The 17,170-nt window shown below is 37.8% G+C and overlaps 1 long non-coding RNA gene across 1 annotated transcript in view; it reads right to left on the bottom strand.

The window, feature by feature from the left end:
* Window positions 1-17,170, bottom strand: part of LOC139311267 (uncharacterized) — an 84,631-nt gene that overhangs the window by 29,577 nt on the left and 37,884 nt on the right. The window contains exon 2 of the long non-coding RNA XR_011599927.1: window positions 9,434-9,511. This is a non-coding gene — a long non-coding RNA (uncharacterized lncRNA). The remainder of the gene's footprint in view (window positions 1-9,433; window positions 9,512-17,170) is intronic.

Consider the following 17,170-nt stretch of genomic DNA (forward strand, 5'->3'; position numbering starts at 1 on the left):
AGTGGACTGAAATAAACAAGATGTAATTTAACAAGAAATGCAAAGTTTTGCACCTAGGTAAGAAAAATATACGGTGCAAGGAGGGGAAGACTTGACTTGGCGCTAATATATGGGGAAAGCATCTGAATATCCATGTTGACCAGTGATACGCAGCAGTTGCTCCAAAATCAAGGGCTATGTTGGGCAGCACTAACAGGGGCATAAAGTTAGATCATGAGAACAAACCGCTACTTTCTACTTTCTGTTCAGACTCCATTTTGAATATTGTGTCCAGTTCTCGGTATCATACTCTGTTTTCCCGAAAATAAGACATCCCCTGATAATAAGCCCAATCGGGCTTTTGAGTGCATGTACTAAAATAAGCCCTCCCCGAAAATATTTAAACTCATGCGCAGCCAGTCCCCGCCATTTCCTCAGGTTTCCTCCACATGCCCCAAAATAATAAGACCTCCCCAAAAATAAGGACATGAGTTTATTTCGGGGTTCAAAAAAATGTAAGACAGGGTCTTATTTTCAGGGAAACACAGTAGTTTTTTAAAAAAGGCAGTGACAAACTAGAACAAGTTAAGAGATTGGCTATTTAAGATCTGGAAATGAATCCCTACAAGGAACAGCTAAAGGATTAGAATATATTTGACACAAAACATGATAGTAATCTTCATTGGGGTGGGGGGTTCATATACAGAATGGACTTGTTCACTATTGGCAATGGACTTGTTCACTATTGCTCATTCTAACACTATTCCCCTTATGATCAATTAGATGTTTATCAGAAGTGCACAGAAACACTGTGGAACAATCATACCTTTTTTGGGGAATCCCAACAACTACCCGAAAAAGAGAGATTGCTTCTGCTATGAGAAATAGCATATAGCCATCATGATGAATAGCCAGACAGCTTTATCTTATATGAATGTGTGTCATTCCTTTATTACATTAACTATGTAAGGTGTGAAAAAATTGCTGTCTTTCATTTGCAAGAAATACCCCATAATTTAGCTTGACTGGATGACTCTGGCTTCTAGTTTATCAGATAGATTCCCCCTGGTTATCTTCTCCCCATCGTCATTGCCTTACCATTCACCTTCAAATTAAAAAAAAAAAATCCAAATATTACAATCTTTTTTCAGAGGAAATGATTCAGATTCCTCTTTCCTCTGTAAAATCTGGCACAGAGTCAAATCTAAAGGCATGCTACATATTTTTGGCATAGATTAGAAAGTTCATTATTTTATCTTGGCCTTTAAGCTTTGTACATCAAGGAAAATAAGGTCTTGGTCTGGCACTGAAACAACAGCAAAGCAAGCATCAAATGAGCCTTCCTGGAGCAAGAAATCTAAAAAATAGGAAGCGAGGGCACCACTGGGAGAGACCTCCTGAGGAGGGGTTCTGGTGCCGATCCAACACCCAAAAAGCCTGATATGAAAGCAGACTTTCCGTTGAATAACTGGCCTCAAGTTGAACAAATAGCTTTAAAGGCAAGCACTGGCAATGGAAATTGTGTTGGGAACTGTATAATTAATTAGCCTTGGGCATCAGATGAAATGCATGTAATTAAATTTATTAATGACATTAGAAGTTCTAATACAAATTGTTGGCCAGTTTTTCTGCAGGAAGAAAAAGACAGAAGAAGGGATGTAAAACACAGGCAGGTTATAACTGAAAACAAATATTATTATTACAAACAATAAATAAATAATAAATAAATAAATAAATAAATAAATAAATAAATAAATAAATAAATACCGTATTTTTCGCACTATAAGACGCACCGGACCATAAGACGCACATTAGCTTTAGAGGGGGGGAAAAAAAACCTGTCTCTGCTTCCCAGCATTCATCTGGTATTCATCTGGCTAGTGTCCTTGCAGCAAACAGCCTGGTCAGCTTCAGCACGTTATCGCAGCCCCAGCACATGGCTTGTCAGGACTCCTCTCCATTTCGCCCACCACCGGTCAACTGAGCTGAGCTGCTGCACCTGGCAGGGAATGCTGGAGCCTTCACTGCTGACTGGCGGTTGGATTGGCCTCCCAGAATACCACCGATCAGCTGTTTTAGGCAGCAGGGATCACCGCTGTTGTTCGCTGCTGTTGCTTATCACCGCCATTCGGCGGTGGTGATCAGCAGCTATTGGCGGCAAAAGGCTATAGGTGGTGATCCCCGACGCCTAGAACACCTTATCAACAGTATTCCAGGAGGCCGATCCAACCATCAATCAGCTGCTTGGCAGTAAACGCTCCAGCATTCCCTGCCAGCGCCAAATGGCAGCAGCGGTGTCAGGCAGCGGCGAATGCTGCCACCACACCAACCCTCCTCCCCAATATCGCAATAGTTGATCTATAAGATGCACAGTCATTTCCACCCACCTTTTGGGGGGGGGAATGCGCCTTATAGTGCAAAAAATATGGTAATACTGAGGCAGAGTATCAAGAGCCCCCTTCCCCAAGACACACCTATGGAAATATCTTGTTATAGAGATGACTGTATCTGGGAATGAAACCTGAAAAACATACCTATCCTACAACAACAAGATGCTCTTCAAAATCAGAATATAAAAAATGTGTGGATTTGCTTGTCCTATTTTTTTTTTTCAGAATAGTATTTTTTCCTCAATATCAAATAATTAAAGGGAGCCCCAAGGACAGAATACATACACTACCATAATAAATTATCATATACAAATTTTCTTTTGTATAATTTTCAAATTTGCCAGAATTCGCCAACCTAATTGGCAATCAATAAAATGCCATTTAAAAAGGGGGATGGTGGGTGCCTAAAGAAGCAATATTTCTCTCTGTTCTAATTGTGAGCAAGTCTGCTTCCCACACAAACTGGGCTATGACACTAATCCAACCAAGCAAAACAAAAACCAGCTAAATTCAGACTTCAATTTATCCTAGCACTTGTTGCTAGGAAACCTTTCATCCTCAGGGTCATTTTGTTGATTATCATTTATTAGGCACATGTTTAAATCATTTTAAAAGACAAGCTTCATTTAATTTTCTGTACCAAGTGAGCAGGCACACACATACATACACTCACTTGGACCTTTTCTTTTTTTCGCCATTAAATTACAAGTTCACCTTCAGGGCATGCTAAGAAATGTTTGCGTTATTGTTTCTGTAGTGATGAAACATTCCTTCCAGAAGGCTATTGGGCATTGCATACTTTGTACACAGTGTAAGTATTTCTTATAATTAAACATTCATTCTTTGCAGGAATGGGCTTTTGCTAATGCTTTAGTCCTTACTACAGAGGGAGAATTTTTAATTTTGGGCTGCATCACTTCAAACCTCAGCATCTAACTCCGAGCATCAAGATAAACTGACTATGAACTATTATGCACCCGCACTGAAAATTATCTTATTTTCATGATTTCTGGTATGTCTTTTGTAAGATGGGAAGGACATTTGTTACTGGGACTTGACACTGATTTTAAAAATGAAAAGTACAGGACCTGCTAAGCTTACTGAACAAAATCATTTACATACACTGTCAAAGCTCTATGTTTAAACTCCATACCAAACAGATACTGTTGTCTAAACGTTGCCCTGAAATATTTCCAGTTCCTTTATCAAACACTAACACTCTTTCTCTGATTCATAAATGGAGATTCAAAGCAGAAAGGAGATAGCACATGCACAAAATGTGTTTCTATCCAGATAGTCCTCAACTAACAACCATTCAGTTTAGTGATCATTCAAAGTTACAACAGCACTGAAAACGACGACTTATGACATTTTTTCATACTTACGATGCAGCATCCCCATAATCAAAATTCAGAACTGTGGCATACTGGAATGTATTGATGACGGTTGCAGTGTCCTGGGATCATGTGATCACCTTTTGTGACCTTCTGACAAAGTCAATGAGGAAGCCAGATTCACTTAGCAACCAAGTTACTAATTTAATTGCTGTGATGCACTTAACAACCGTGACAAGCAAAGTCATAAAATGGGGCAAAACTCCCTTAATTGTCTTGCTGAACAGCAAAAATGTAAATGTTAGGCTCAATCGTGGTCATAAGTCGAGGACTACCTGTATAGCACCTAGCACTCTGAAACAACTTGAAAATTAGCCTTGAACCAATAAGACTTGTAATCACTTGATCATGGGAATCATAATTAACCAGAGTTGTTACGAAGAAAAGAAGGCATCTTTTTTCAGATATTTAGAGTATGCATATTACTACCTTCCCTATCTCTGGATCTTTTTTGCCTTAACTTGTACTAGATTCTTCAGGAGGATGCCAGAAACAATATGGAATTTTTCATGAGTTTAAAACATTGCTTACTTTTTCTAAGAAAGAATATCTTCATATTAATACATACAGATGGGATTCACATTATGCTAAACCAGAGGTGTCAAACTTGCAGAGTCATGTTGTCGTCATCATGTGACGTATTGAGACTTTTTTCCCTTTGCTAAACCGGGGGTGGGCGTGGCCAGTGTGACACGCATCCGGGCCAGGGACACGAGTTTGACACCCCTGCGCTAAACTATATAGTTCTGTTTAGCTTTGGTTTAGAAACTTGTGGAAATCTAACTATTGTATGACAAACACAATTCATGTGCTAACCAATATATGAATCCAATCTACTGTAACGTATTCAACAATAAATATTTTAATACAATATATAAACAAAAAGATATTCATTTATTAATGGGGAATTTTCTTGAAAAATGAAATCAACATACCTGGTAATTGAAAAGAGGCAAAAGAAGATTAAGCATTATGAAAACAGAACATTCTTTGACACAGTTCCAGATCTCTTTTGTATTGAGAAATGGCCTTTGCATTCAATTCTATATTTTGTTTCCTATTATTTCCAACATATTTAGAAGTTATAGGAGATCACTGAATTTAGAAGGAGGTGTTAGATCAAATGACCAGGCCAAAAACAACTTTATTTTTACTTTTCAGCTAATGCAGGGCTAACTCACGGCCTACGGGCCAGATGTGTCACGTGTTGGCCATGCCCACCCATTTTAGTGAAGGGGAGGGAAAGGTCACAATACATCATGTGACGAAAACCTGACAGCACAAGTTTGACACCCCTGAGCTAATGCTAATAAGACTACAGATGTAGGCAGTGAGAAATTAAGAAGTGTGAATAAACTGTAGCTCAGTTCAACAAATCATCCAGTCCATGACTGAGATTGCAAATTTTTCTGGAAGCTACATTATTCCTTCTAAAAGATGACATGAGGCTGTTGGATCTTCTACTGCTCCTGGAAGATCAAGTGGCAGTGGTGGCCAACTGTCCCTTTGTTCAATTCTATTCTCCAGCCCACTTTTAACATTCATTTGAGGGGAAAGGAAAGAATTTGCTTCTTAGGCTTTCAAATCAATTTTGAAAGACTGCCCTTTTCTGCAGTTATTCAAGGAAGTAGAGGCAATGCTTAATTTTCAGAAAGTGATCTGAAAAAGACTGACATTTTTACCTGTTTGTTGATGGTAAACTGTGAAATATGACCAGGGGCAACTTAATTCTAATTATTAAATATTGGCTATACAGATAGTCCTTGTTTAGAGACTGCCTTGGGCAGTAACTATTTACAGTGATAGAAAAAGTAACTTTGTGACCGACACCTGTATTTCTGATCTTTGCAATGCCTCTCGCATTTGTCTTTCTTCACCAATGCAGTAAGTACACATTCTTCTGTTCCTGACCCATTTTTTCCTTTTCCTCCTAGCAGAGCAGAGATGTATAAGCAAGTTATCACTTCCTGAGCTGCAGCAAGATCTTCCCTAAAAAATGCTAATGGCAAGGTAACAGGCTCAGCTGTGACCTTAATTAGCCAGCTTGCAGCAGCTGCCTGAAATTGACAAGACCCTAGTCAGTTTTGCACTAAAGCTTCTTTGCCTCCTAAGCAGCTCATTTTTTTTTAAAAAAAGTCAGTACTAGCACTTTGCTAAAACTGTATATCAGTGTGCCTGCTTACTCTCTTGTAATACCTTCCTCTCCTATGATTTTTCATTTAATAACCACTTTATTTCACAAGCGAGTTGCTAGTCCCAATTGCAGTCACTAAATAAGGATTGCCTGTACTTTCCAGTAAATTCTCCAATATCTGGATAGATACAGGAAATTTTACCATGCAAATCTGTTTTCCATAAAGCAGACAATTTGTATATTATGTATTTCTCCATGTAGTACAATAAAGGCCAATTATAAGCAGCAGTTAAATCTCCAAATTACAAACCTAATTGCCTGTCATAAAATTATGCTGCCATATAGCAATAGGTTGTCTCCAAGTGTAAATTGACCTTAAGTAAGGTTCATTAAATTACTGTAACAATCCTAACATCATGCCATTGCTTTTCTCTCCAGATAATATATTTGTTTAAGAATTCAACAATTATAGATTCAATCAATTTGGGAAAGGAGGTTGTGTCTCAAATACCAAATCAGCAATATCAGGGATTAAAAGTGAATTTTAAATTTGTTCAATTCTCAGTACTATAAAAGGATGATAGCTATCAAAGTCTGAGCAGCAAACATAAATTAGATGATGAAAGGGCCATTTTGTAACAAACTGATCATAGTATGCCCTTCAAATACAAGGACATTTTTTTCTGCTCATATCGGCCATTTTATTGATTCTAATTAAATACAGATTCCCACAGTAACAAAAGTTAATGCAATATCTGGGTCAAAGAATATCTAGAAAGTAGGCCCAAACTGCAAATTCATCATTTTAAAAAGCAGATCTTTGCTTTTCAAACTGTATCCCGAAATACCACTTTAGAGCACATACACTTTCTGAAAGATTTCATAAAGTGCATGTTTATTAACTAAGTTTATTACTAAAAGCTAATTAATATTAGGGAATAGTTACATCTTAGTATCCTATACTATTGCATTTAACATGTTATAGGTAATAATAAGAAAATGTACAGCCAGTATTGTGTTGATGCAAAACTGTGAAGTGGACTGTTTGCCCAAAGAAGCTAAAGCAAGGCTGTCAAACTCCCAGCCCATGGACTGGATGTGTCACACTGGCCACGCTCACGCCCAGTTTAGTGAAGGGGGAAAAACTCCCGATATATCATGTGACACCGCCACGAGGGGGCGGCGGCACGATGAGTGTCACAAAGACTCATTCTGACAGGTGGGGCTGGGGAGAAGCAAGACACGTGGAGCAAGACGTGGCTCCTCTTGCCGTCTCTTCTCTCCCCCTCTTGCCGGGCATGGCAGGGTACCTGCCCCTTGCTTAGCCACCCACCCCCTTTAGGGATGCAATTTGGGGGTGGCAAGTGGGGCAGGCGTCTTACCTTTCAAGCTCTCTGGCGTTCCTCGCCACTATGTCCAGAGAAACACGTTTTTTTAAAAAACCCTTCTCGCGAGTTCAATAAAGTTTTTTTTTACAATGTGTTTCCCTGGACATGGGAATGCGACAGAGCTTGAAAGATAAGACGCCTGCCTCACCTGCCACCCACAAATTGCATCCCTAAAGGGGGTGGGTGGCTAAGCAAGGGGCAGGAGCCATGCCCAGTGAGGGAGGGGGGGGAGAAGAGACAGCAAGGGGAGCCACGTCTTGCTCCATGTGTCTCACTTCTCCCCCGCCCCACCCATCAGAAATAAGTCTTTGTGACATTCATTGTGCCGCCGCCGCTGCATGGAGCAGGACTCTGCAAGGCTTGTGCCCTTGCACGATGAACGGCAGCACTGCCACAAGGTTTGACATACCGGCGCAGCCGCGAGCGGCAGGATGGCAGCTATGCCAGTATGTTGAAGCTTGTGGCCATGCTGCCATTCATGCGTGCAATGGCACAACAAGCCTTGCAGAGTCCTGCTCCACGCAGCGGCGGCGGTGGCAGGACACATCAAGGCAGCGGCACCCAGCCGCTCGGCTGGCGCGAAGAACAGGGAGAGGAGGGCATGTAGTTGGGGGGGGGCTTATTTGGGGGGACTTATTTTAACTCATGCACTGAAAAGCCCGATTGGGCTTATTATCCGGAGAGGTCTTAGTTTCGGGATAACATGGTATATTTTAGAAGTTTGATTAATCCTTCTTTTCTCAGAAAGGGTAGAATGATCCAATAGGAAGCCTTAAACAAGGATCTGAAGTATAAAAACTCCTCCCTCTCTCTCTCTCTCTCCTCTCTCTCTCTCTCTCTCTCTCTCTCTCCCTCCCTCCCTCCCTCCCTCCCTCCCTCCCTCCCTGCTATCTAATTTATCTGCTGCCCATCTTGGGTGCCTTCAACATTACAAGCTATAAAATGGTAAAACATAAATATTTCTAAAAACAATAAACATAGAATTACAATCAAAAGTAATTAACCATGGTTTGTTGAAGGTATATAAATTCTGCAAAAACACAACATTTATATAGTTTTCAGTTTATATGCGATTTGCTGGCCACTTTTGGCTATTTTTATTACTTTTTGTATAGAATACAGAATTCAAATTTGAACATGACATGAAACATATAGGAATATCCAAGCAAATTACAAATTATGTTCCCCATTCACACATCACACTATACCATACCTGCAATCACAAAGTCAACAAAATTGTGGTTATTTACCCACCGTGCCAAGCTAAAAATAAAACTAATTGCATAATGGTTGAGTAAGATATGAGATCAATAACAACAATTTGCAGGGAGTCCATGTAATAGAATTGAGGAAAAGCAAAGGCTATTCATCTTGCTCTTAGTAGTCCATACTGAATTCATAAATTTAGGTTACAGCCATGCAGAACACCAGATGACTAGCAAACATGCAAGATTTCTTGGTTGCTGTGTAATCACACTAACTGTAGATGGTTTGGAGAACTGCATTTGAAACTTTATGTGCAAAAATAATTTAAATTTATAATCTATAATTACATTTCATCTAAATATATTAATCTCAGATTTTTATCCTGCAAAAAAAAACACCTCAGTAGTGGTAGTGTTTTATTGGCTGAAGAAGGTATTAAAATAGCTTTTTTTACCCTCTTTTTCAAAAATAGAAAGAAGGAAGGGATATAGAACAATGAAGGAGAAAGGTAACAAAAATTCTAAAGATCAGGTTGTTTGAAGACCCTAAGGAAACTCATTTTGTTAATTAAAGCTATTTAACTATATGTGGTAACAAGCTTCAATGAAATGTATTGCCATTTTAAAAGCTTTTATGTTTCTCCAATTTAAATGAAAACAGTCTTTGTATAAACTGGTATTTTCCTTTGTTCTCAAACATATTAAATAAAGACTAGAAATTGAATTTATCCAACCATCTTCTATTACATTAGTTTCTTTTGACATTTTCTGCTCCCTCATCACATTTGTGTTTTCAGAATCATAATTGCCCTTCCGTCTCCACAGACTGAAGATATGAGGACACAAGCAATAATATACTTTATTCCCAAACGTTCTGAAAGAGGGAGAGAGAGAGAGAGAGAGAGAGACACACACACACACACAGACAAAAAATGCAACTTACTGGCAACAAAAGCCTTGTAGCTGTTGAAGGAATCTTCCCACATGGTATCCAGAGAAGCCACGATGAGGAAAGCAAATCCTACAATAGGTTCAGAGAAAGAGAGAGAGAAAGAGAAAGAGAAAGAGAAAGAGAAAGGGAGAACGTCTTGTTAGTAATGCCATTCCAGTGAAAACGCCTTCTCTTTATGCCCAGGAGAAATTTGGAATGCTAAGTACATCTTTCTTGTAAGTGTTATTAAGCATCTTGTTCTTATAGCATTATTAAAATCTACAATCATGCAACAAATGACTCTAATAATACATCACTTATGACTTTCATCTACATCTATACTATTACAATAGATTTATTCCTCTATTTCTCTAAAGGAGACCTTTATGGACACCCAGCTCTTTGGCTGTCCCTGTCTGACCCTCAGGAGGTCAACTGGAAATTAGAAATCAAATATAAATAAGACGTGACATATATTCTTACCAGTAGCAACTAATCAAAACCGTATCATTTACTGCTCTTTATAAAGCAATAAAATTAATATTGAGTTAAATTAAATTCAGTCTATTGGTTTGTCCCTCCACAACAGTCCATCCTTGCTGTAGAGCCGAGGTGTCAAACTGGAGGCCCATGGGCTGGATGCATCACATGCAGGCCACATGCAGGCCACGCCCCCATCACATGCAGGCCACGCCCACTCCAGCTCCACGAAGGGGAAAAACGTTGTGATATGTCACATCATGGCAACATGATGCAGTGAATTTGACGCCCGTTATGTAGAGCATTACTTTTTTAAAATAGAAAAAGAAAAAAAAGGGAAGGAACTGCCTGGGAACCAATTTGCGAAAAGAGTTGGATTTTATTATTATATGAAATCAGAATTCTGAAACTCCCATTTTAGAATTCTGATTTCATATAGTGGGTTGTAATCAGAAGCTGAATCAGTTTCCCACTATGGGAACAAATAAATTTTACAAGATACAGGAACTTTCTACTGTTGCAGTTCATACCACAAACACCCTTATGTGTTGATTCTTGGTTTTATGTCTTCTTCCACCCACTGTGAAGTGTGACAGTAAAATATACTTCTTGTGAAACAAATTCAAGTCAAAGGTCTCTGGAGTGTTTACTACTATCTTGACAGGCTGAGACACAATACCCTTGCCTGTGGTAGCTGCTGCTCAATTTTTTGTGTCTGAAATCTGAAGACAGTGTGACAGATCACTTCCAGTTCAGCCTGTCAGTTTGGCACTCTTGAAGTCCCAATTCATGAAGTAGGCCGTTACACTAAAATCACTGATCTTCCATATTTGTGTTCGTACTGTATAGTATTTATACTTCTTAGTTTGATTGTTTTTCTCTTCCCTCCTTGGTCAAGCACACACTGGGCACTGCATCAGAACAAAAAGATTTATCTCTTCCCTTCCACAAACCCAGCACAAAGTCAAAACTAAGATTGCTTTACCTGGAGATGCCAAGATACTTAAATTCTACAAATAAACTTATTATGAGAAATTAAATCTATGTCCTAAATTCCAAAGATAAGCCTTATTCAGACTCCCTTTATACCGTAGCTCTCATAAAAAGCATGTTTTATGATCCTTCCAAAAAACACACAGAGTTCATCAAAATTAAATTCAGTATTGTAAGGTTATTTATATAAGAACAGAGTATTCTGATGCACTTGAAAGTAATGTAATTTGACCCATTAGATTTTTTTAAAACACCTATGGTGGGAGTGCTGACCTTCAAGCAAAGGAAAACCTTTAAATGTTCTGTTGACATCTGAACTACAGAAAGAACAAAAATATCACCTCCTGTACCATCTGTACACAGCCTTCGACTTTGCCCTCTGCTTTTCTGTTTATTACGGTTTATTTGAAATGATGGCAACTTATAATTAACAAACTAAAACCAAAGCAGAATCGTTTTTCTGAAGTTTCAGAATTTTGCCAGCTTTGAAAAATTACACCATTGATGTTTAAAAACATACAAATTGTTTCACATTATGAAGAATTTTTTTTTTAAATATCTAAGATGATATATCTATACAGCAATTTATATCTAAAAACTAGTCCTTTCACTTATAGTTTGTAGGAAAAACTGGAAAGTCCTATCACTGCTTCTTGGCTGATAAACTGCTGCTCAACAAATAATCCTTCTCTGTTCTTCTATAATAAAGAACTATTAATCCTTTCAACAATTGCCTTCTTTTGCCATTTTACAGTACAAATCAATATGAGCCCTAAGAAACATCTCAAGCTGAACACGTGATACATTGATTAAGGGGTAATTCTCTGTATGTATAAATAAAGCACACAGCATTTATAGAAAAATGATGTTCAGAAATGCTATTATTTAGGCTGTCTCTGGGTGTACAGGGTTAAAAAAAAAAAGACAATGAACTGTTCTTCTTTTGGAGACTAGAAATGATAGAGGATTGGTTCACCAACTTTCATATAGTTCAGGCAGCTTTCCCCATTCCCCTTTTGTCAGCACCCATGCACAAAGACACCCTGTTAAAAACAACTCCACCAAGGAGGAATGTTGATTAATTCTTATCAACTGTACAGTAAGTTAAAATGTTGTGAGTTAGGACTATATTTTTCCTGAGAGCCAAAAAGAAGTATATCTCATATGACCCTCAGTAACAGGGTAAATAATATTTGTTACATGAGAAGAAGGCAATTGTTTGGTCTTCTGGTTCACTATAATGTTAAAAGCATTTTGTGAATGCTTCAATAAAAGGCTGCCAAAGGAGAGATTGTTATGGCACTATAAGCAACACTTTGTCTTTTAGAGCTGTGCATCATTTTGCATCTGAGGGCAGAAAGGTGCTTTGGCAAGTGCAACTCCTGTGCCGATGTATCTTCTCCTAGAATCACACTGAAGCCACAAAGGGTGGACAAATGGATCAAGTTGTTCAAAGGAGCTGCAATCAGAGACTTCCCAGGTAACCTTTCTGTCACACTTGTAAGTGGCTGAAAGGAGGGAGGTAAGGAAGGCACTGAAAACACTGGAGCATGGGGGAGCTGGTGGGATGGGAGCTGCTGAGGAGAGATGGTGAGAGAGATAGTGTCCTACACACCAGGCTTTATTCTATTTCTCTGGCAAACTATTGCTTCATCTGGAACCCAGAACAAAACATTCTAGGTTACAGTTCTTCTAAAGATGGTGGTACTGAGACTATTTAGCAGAATTTCTCAAATATAATACAGGTATTCCTTAACTTATAACCATAATCGAGCCCAAAATTTATGCTGCTAAGTGAGACATTTGTTAAATGAGTTTTGCCCCATTTTACAACCTTTCTTGCCACAATTCTTAAGTGAATCATTGCAGTTGTTAAGTTAGTAACACGGCTATTAAGTGAATCTGGCTTTCCCCATTGACTTTGCTTGTCAGAAGGTCGCAAAATCCCGGGACACTGTAACAGTCATAAATAGGAACTGGTTGCTGAGCATCAGAATTTTAATCACATAACCAGGGGGATGCTAGAACAGTCATAAGTGTGAAAAACAGTAATAGGTCACTTTTTCAGTGCCATTGTAACTTTGAACAGTCACTAAATGAACTGTTGTAAGTGGAGGACTACCTGTAGTTTGTTCCAGGTTGGGAACAAAACATATTTTCCATTCCACATATACCCCTGCTTCTCATACCATACCTGGGCACTAGTACTCATTCAGTACTAGAAGGTGCCATTATTAATTATTCCTGAATTACAGTACCCAATGCATCTGAAGGGCGACAGGTTAGAGAAAGATGACTTAATATCCAAAATAAGTCATTTTTTAAATTAAACATTGTAATAGTAACAAAATAATGAAGCAAGTAAAAAGAGAATTTTAGAAAATCTATTTTTGGTGTTATATACATATTATTGATTCAGATCATATCATTAACAGTGTAATCAGTCAATAAATATACTTTTTTCTTTATGTTACAGCATTCCTAGAATAACAAATAAAAAAGCAAACCTATTTAATTACTTGGCTTTGTTGCTATTTCTGATTGCTTTAGAAATGTTCCTGCTGAAGCTGGAAAGCTTAATTGATTTAATAAGCAACACGCTTTTTCCAGTGGTGAAATCCCAATTTTTTTACTACCGGTTCTGTGGGTGTGGCTTGGTAGGCGTGGCAGGGGAAGGATACTACAAACTCTCCATTCCCACCCCACTCTGGGGCCAGGCAGTAGTAGTATTTGCAGTTCTCCGAACTACTCAAAATTCTCCAGAACCTGTCAGAACCTGCTGGATTTCACCCCTGGCTTTTTCCCATTTTCCAAATGTTAATAGAAAAAATTCAGAGTAGCTTTGCAAGGTCATGTGTCCCCCACCCCTCCCAATCCATTTGGAACTGAATCAAATGGAAATTATCAGTCTCTGATCAGCTGTCACACAACTGCAAGTTTGAACACTTTAAACTGACAATCTGTTTTCTGCAAGTCGAAACACCATTCATCTTTTAGACCTTCTTTTATTCCACAGGTCAGAGCACTTCAAAAGCTGAAAATGTTGCATCGTCACATAGTTTAACCCAAATGCATTCATTTTTCCCCCACTTAAGCATTTCTTAGCACAGTCAAGCCTCATCATGTCCACAACAGCCTCTCACAACAAAATAAGAAGGAAAACATGCTGTTGCACAGAGCCATTTGTGCTGCAATGCAATGCAAAGCGTTTAACCCACAGATATATTTATCTGGTCTCATGTATTCAGAAAGCCATATGAAAGAGTTATTGTGAAACCACACATTTATTTTTGAAATTACCCAAATAGCAAAACATCTAAGGTATGTACATGTCCCCAAACTCATTAAATCTAAATAATATTATTTCTTCTAAAGAAATTTTGAAATACTATTAAGCTTCATAAGGATTCTTAATATTATTAAACTATAAACCTTAGGCCCATTAGCCACTTTGCATCAACTCATAATAGCTATAAACCAGTGGTTAAGGCACTAGAGATCTTGAATTCAACTCCTGCCTAAGCCATGAAAGCGAGCTGGGTGATTTTGGGCCCAGTCACTCTTAATTCAGCCAAACTCACCTCACAGGGCTGTTGCTGTGGGGAAAATAGGAGGAGGAAGATTAGTTGGATATGTTTGCTGCCTTGAGTTATTTGTAAAAATAATAAAGGCCAGATACATACATACATACATACATACATACATACATACATACATACATACATACAAACAAACAAACAAACAAACAGAGGTGTACTTCCTTGGGGAGGTACATATAGAGTCCAGGGGAGGTGTGAAGAAACTTTTTAGTTGTACTTTGTTCTAAGTCCACATTTCCCCAAATTCATTCTATTGTTTTCATTGTTTATTTAGGAGTGGTGTTTTTTTAGATTTTTAGGAGAGATGTGAACATTACAGTAAAGAAAGGGTGATGGCAAAAAGTTCAAGAAGCCCTCCTATAAACAACTAGCAATATTTTTCCTCCTGAGCTATTTGTACCAAAAAAAAAAGGGGGGGGACGACCTAACCGGCATATTTATATATATTTATATATATATATATATATATATATATATATATATATATATATATATATATATATATATATATATATATATATATATATATATATATATATATATATATAAAATTATTATTATTATTATACACACACACACACACACACACATTATACATGCCTAAGGGAGGCCTACAATTCACAAACAGACTTTCATTTCAATAGAAATATCCTAGTAAGAAAGAAGACAAAAAGAAACGAGTTTTCTTCTGCTCAATGTGACTTTTGATAACTTCACAAAAGCAGCAGAATGGAAAAGTAACGGAAACCAATTTTTCCCAGGCTAATGGGAATTTTCAAAATTAGATAGAGCAAGCTTTGAGACACCACACAACTTGGAAATGGACTTGAACAATGCCTTAAGCAATGTCCTACAATAGAGAGGCTTTTGGGACCACCCCATGTCAAACTCCTTCATGCTTCTCATCTTTTTTCTGGGACATTCTTTTGCTACCAGTTCCCAAGGCATTTTCTCACCCTTCCCTTCTCTGTAAGTGGCAAATTTACAAGGTAGTCAAGGCAGCAAGAGAAACCATGAACAATTGGAACTGCAATCTTCATTTCTCATTCAACAAGTTGCATGCCTCTACTGAGCCAATGTGTTAGTTAGAATCTTCTCCAAATAACAATTTCTTATCTGTTTCAGGAAGTCTAACAAGCAGAAACACTATGTTCCTGAAGGGTATTTGGAATGGCTACATGAATTCCAGGTGATAGCTTAAACTAGCTGTTAGAAAGACTAAGTATGAGTCATGCAGGAAAAGAATTTACTACTGACTTAAACTAATACAGATGTTTACAAAGATATTATAATCTGTGAAAAAGGTTATACTACTGAGTAATTTAGGTATGTACAAACGAAAAAAACCCAAGATTGCCCAAGCTAAAACTGCTGCTTTTTAAAAAGACTATATTTGGAAATAAATAGAAATAATCCACAATACTAAGGGAACACCTAGTTTTAAAACATCCTGTTTGTCTGTTTTTAAAATCTGATCTTTTCTTGCCCAGGGTTCCTGCAACCCATTACAGGAGTTATATACTTTTTCAAGATAGGTCTTAATTTTCTGGACCAGGGGTCCTCAATCCCCCGGTCCGTGGACCGACACCAATCCAGAAACCAGTCTACACGAACAAGCAAAGCCGCGTACATGGGATATAGGCAGCACGCAAACCCACGCCCCCTCTGGTTCATGGAAAAAAATTTCTCTCCATGGAACCAGTCCCTGGTGCTTGAAAGATTGGAGGCAGTTGTTTTGGACTACAACTGAGAAGAACTTTGAGGGAAAATGATTTATTTCAGCATTATTTCCAAGAAGAGAAGGCCAATGCTAAAATAAATGTATTGTGAATCTTCCCTGCTACTTTCTGGTAACAGCATGTCCAGTTTACTTATTTATACATACATACAATTTGAACTGAGCAACTGAATTTCTATCTTTGTGAAATTTACAATGAAATGGATAAAATTTCCTTTTCAATGCCTTGCTCCTTCTAGCAATTGTTAAGGTAATTTTTACTTAATTGAAATATCCAAGGTATTTAATGAAGTCCCTGTGAAAGGAAATGCTTTAGAATGGAAATGTTTCCTGAGGTTCATCACTTAAGATTCACTGTGCTGAGGACCTGATGCTTACTTTTCATTACGACACATTTATTTTTTAACAATAAATGAGAAAGTAAACGTTTTAGTTCTGCAGCTTATTGATAATAGTTTGGGAACAGGAGTGTGTATTTATCTTACCCCTGAAAAAATGTCCATACTAATACACTAATTATTAATTGTTACATTATTCATTAGTATGTTAATGATAAATAATCGAAGATTCAGTTTTTTATTTGGATAAAAGTGTTATCCACAAGTCAAGTTTTCTTTACAAAACACAAGGATCAGAGGATTACAATCCAGAACAAATTTGCTGAAATGGAACTCATATCTCAATGCTTAAATGCTATAAAGCTGGTTAGGAAATGGCTGGCAGTGGAACTAGATGAGTCTACTTTCTCACATGCAGCATCATTCAAAACAAAGCTACGTATCATCTAACAGTTTTAATTATTATTTGGCCTACAGAGCAGTCATTACATTATAAAAGCAAAAATCTAGGCACAGCAGGACAGGGCCTGGATTTACTATTTAGCATATTCCATTTACATCACAAACTCAGTTTAATATCATAGGCTTAACAGTTAACTAA

This window comes from Pituophis catenifer, unplaced genomic scaffold, assembly GCF_029215685.1.
Source record: "Pituophis catenifer annectens isolate HBS135680 unplaced genomic scaffold, rPitCat1.0.hap2 SCAF_2, whole genome shotgun sequence".
Lineage (NCBI taxonomy): Eukaryota > Metazoa > Chordata > Lepidosauria > Squamata > Colubridae > Pituophis > Pituophis catenifer.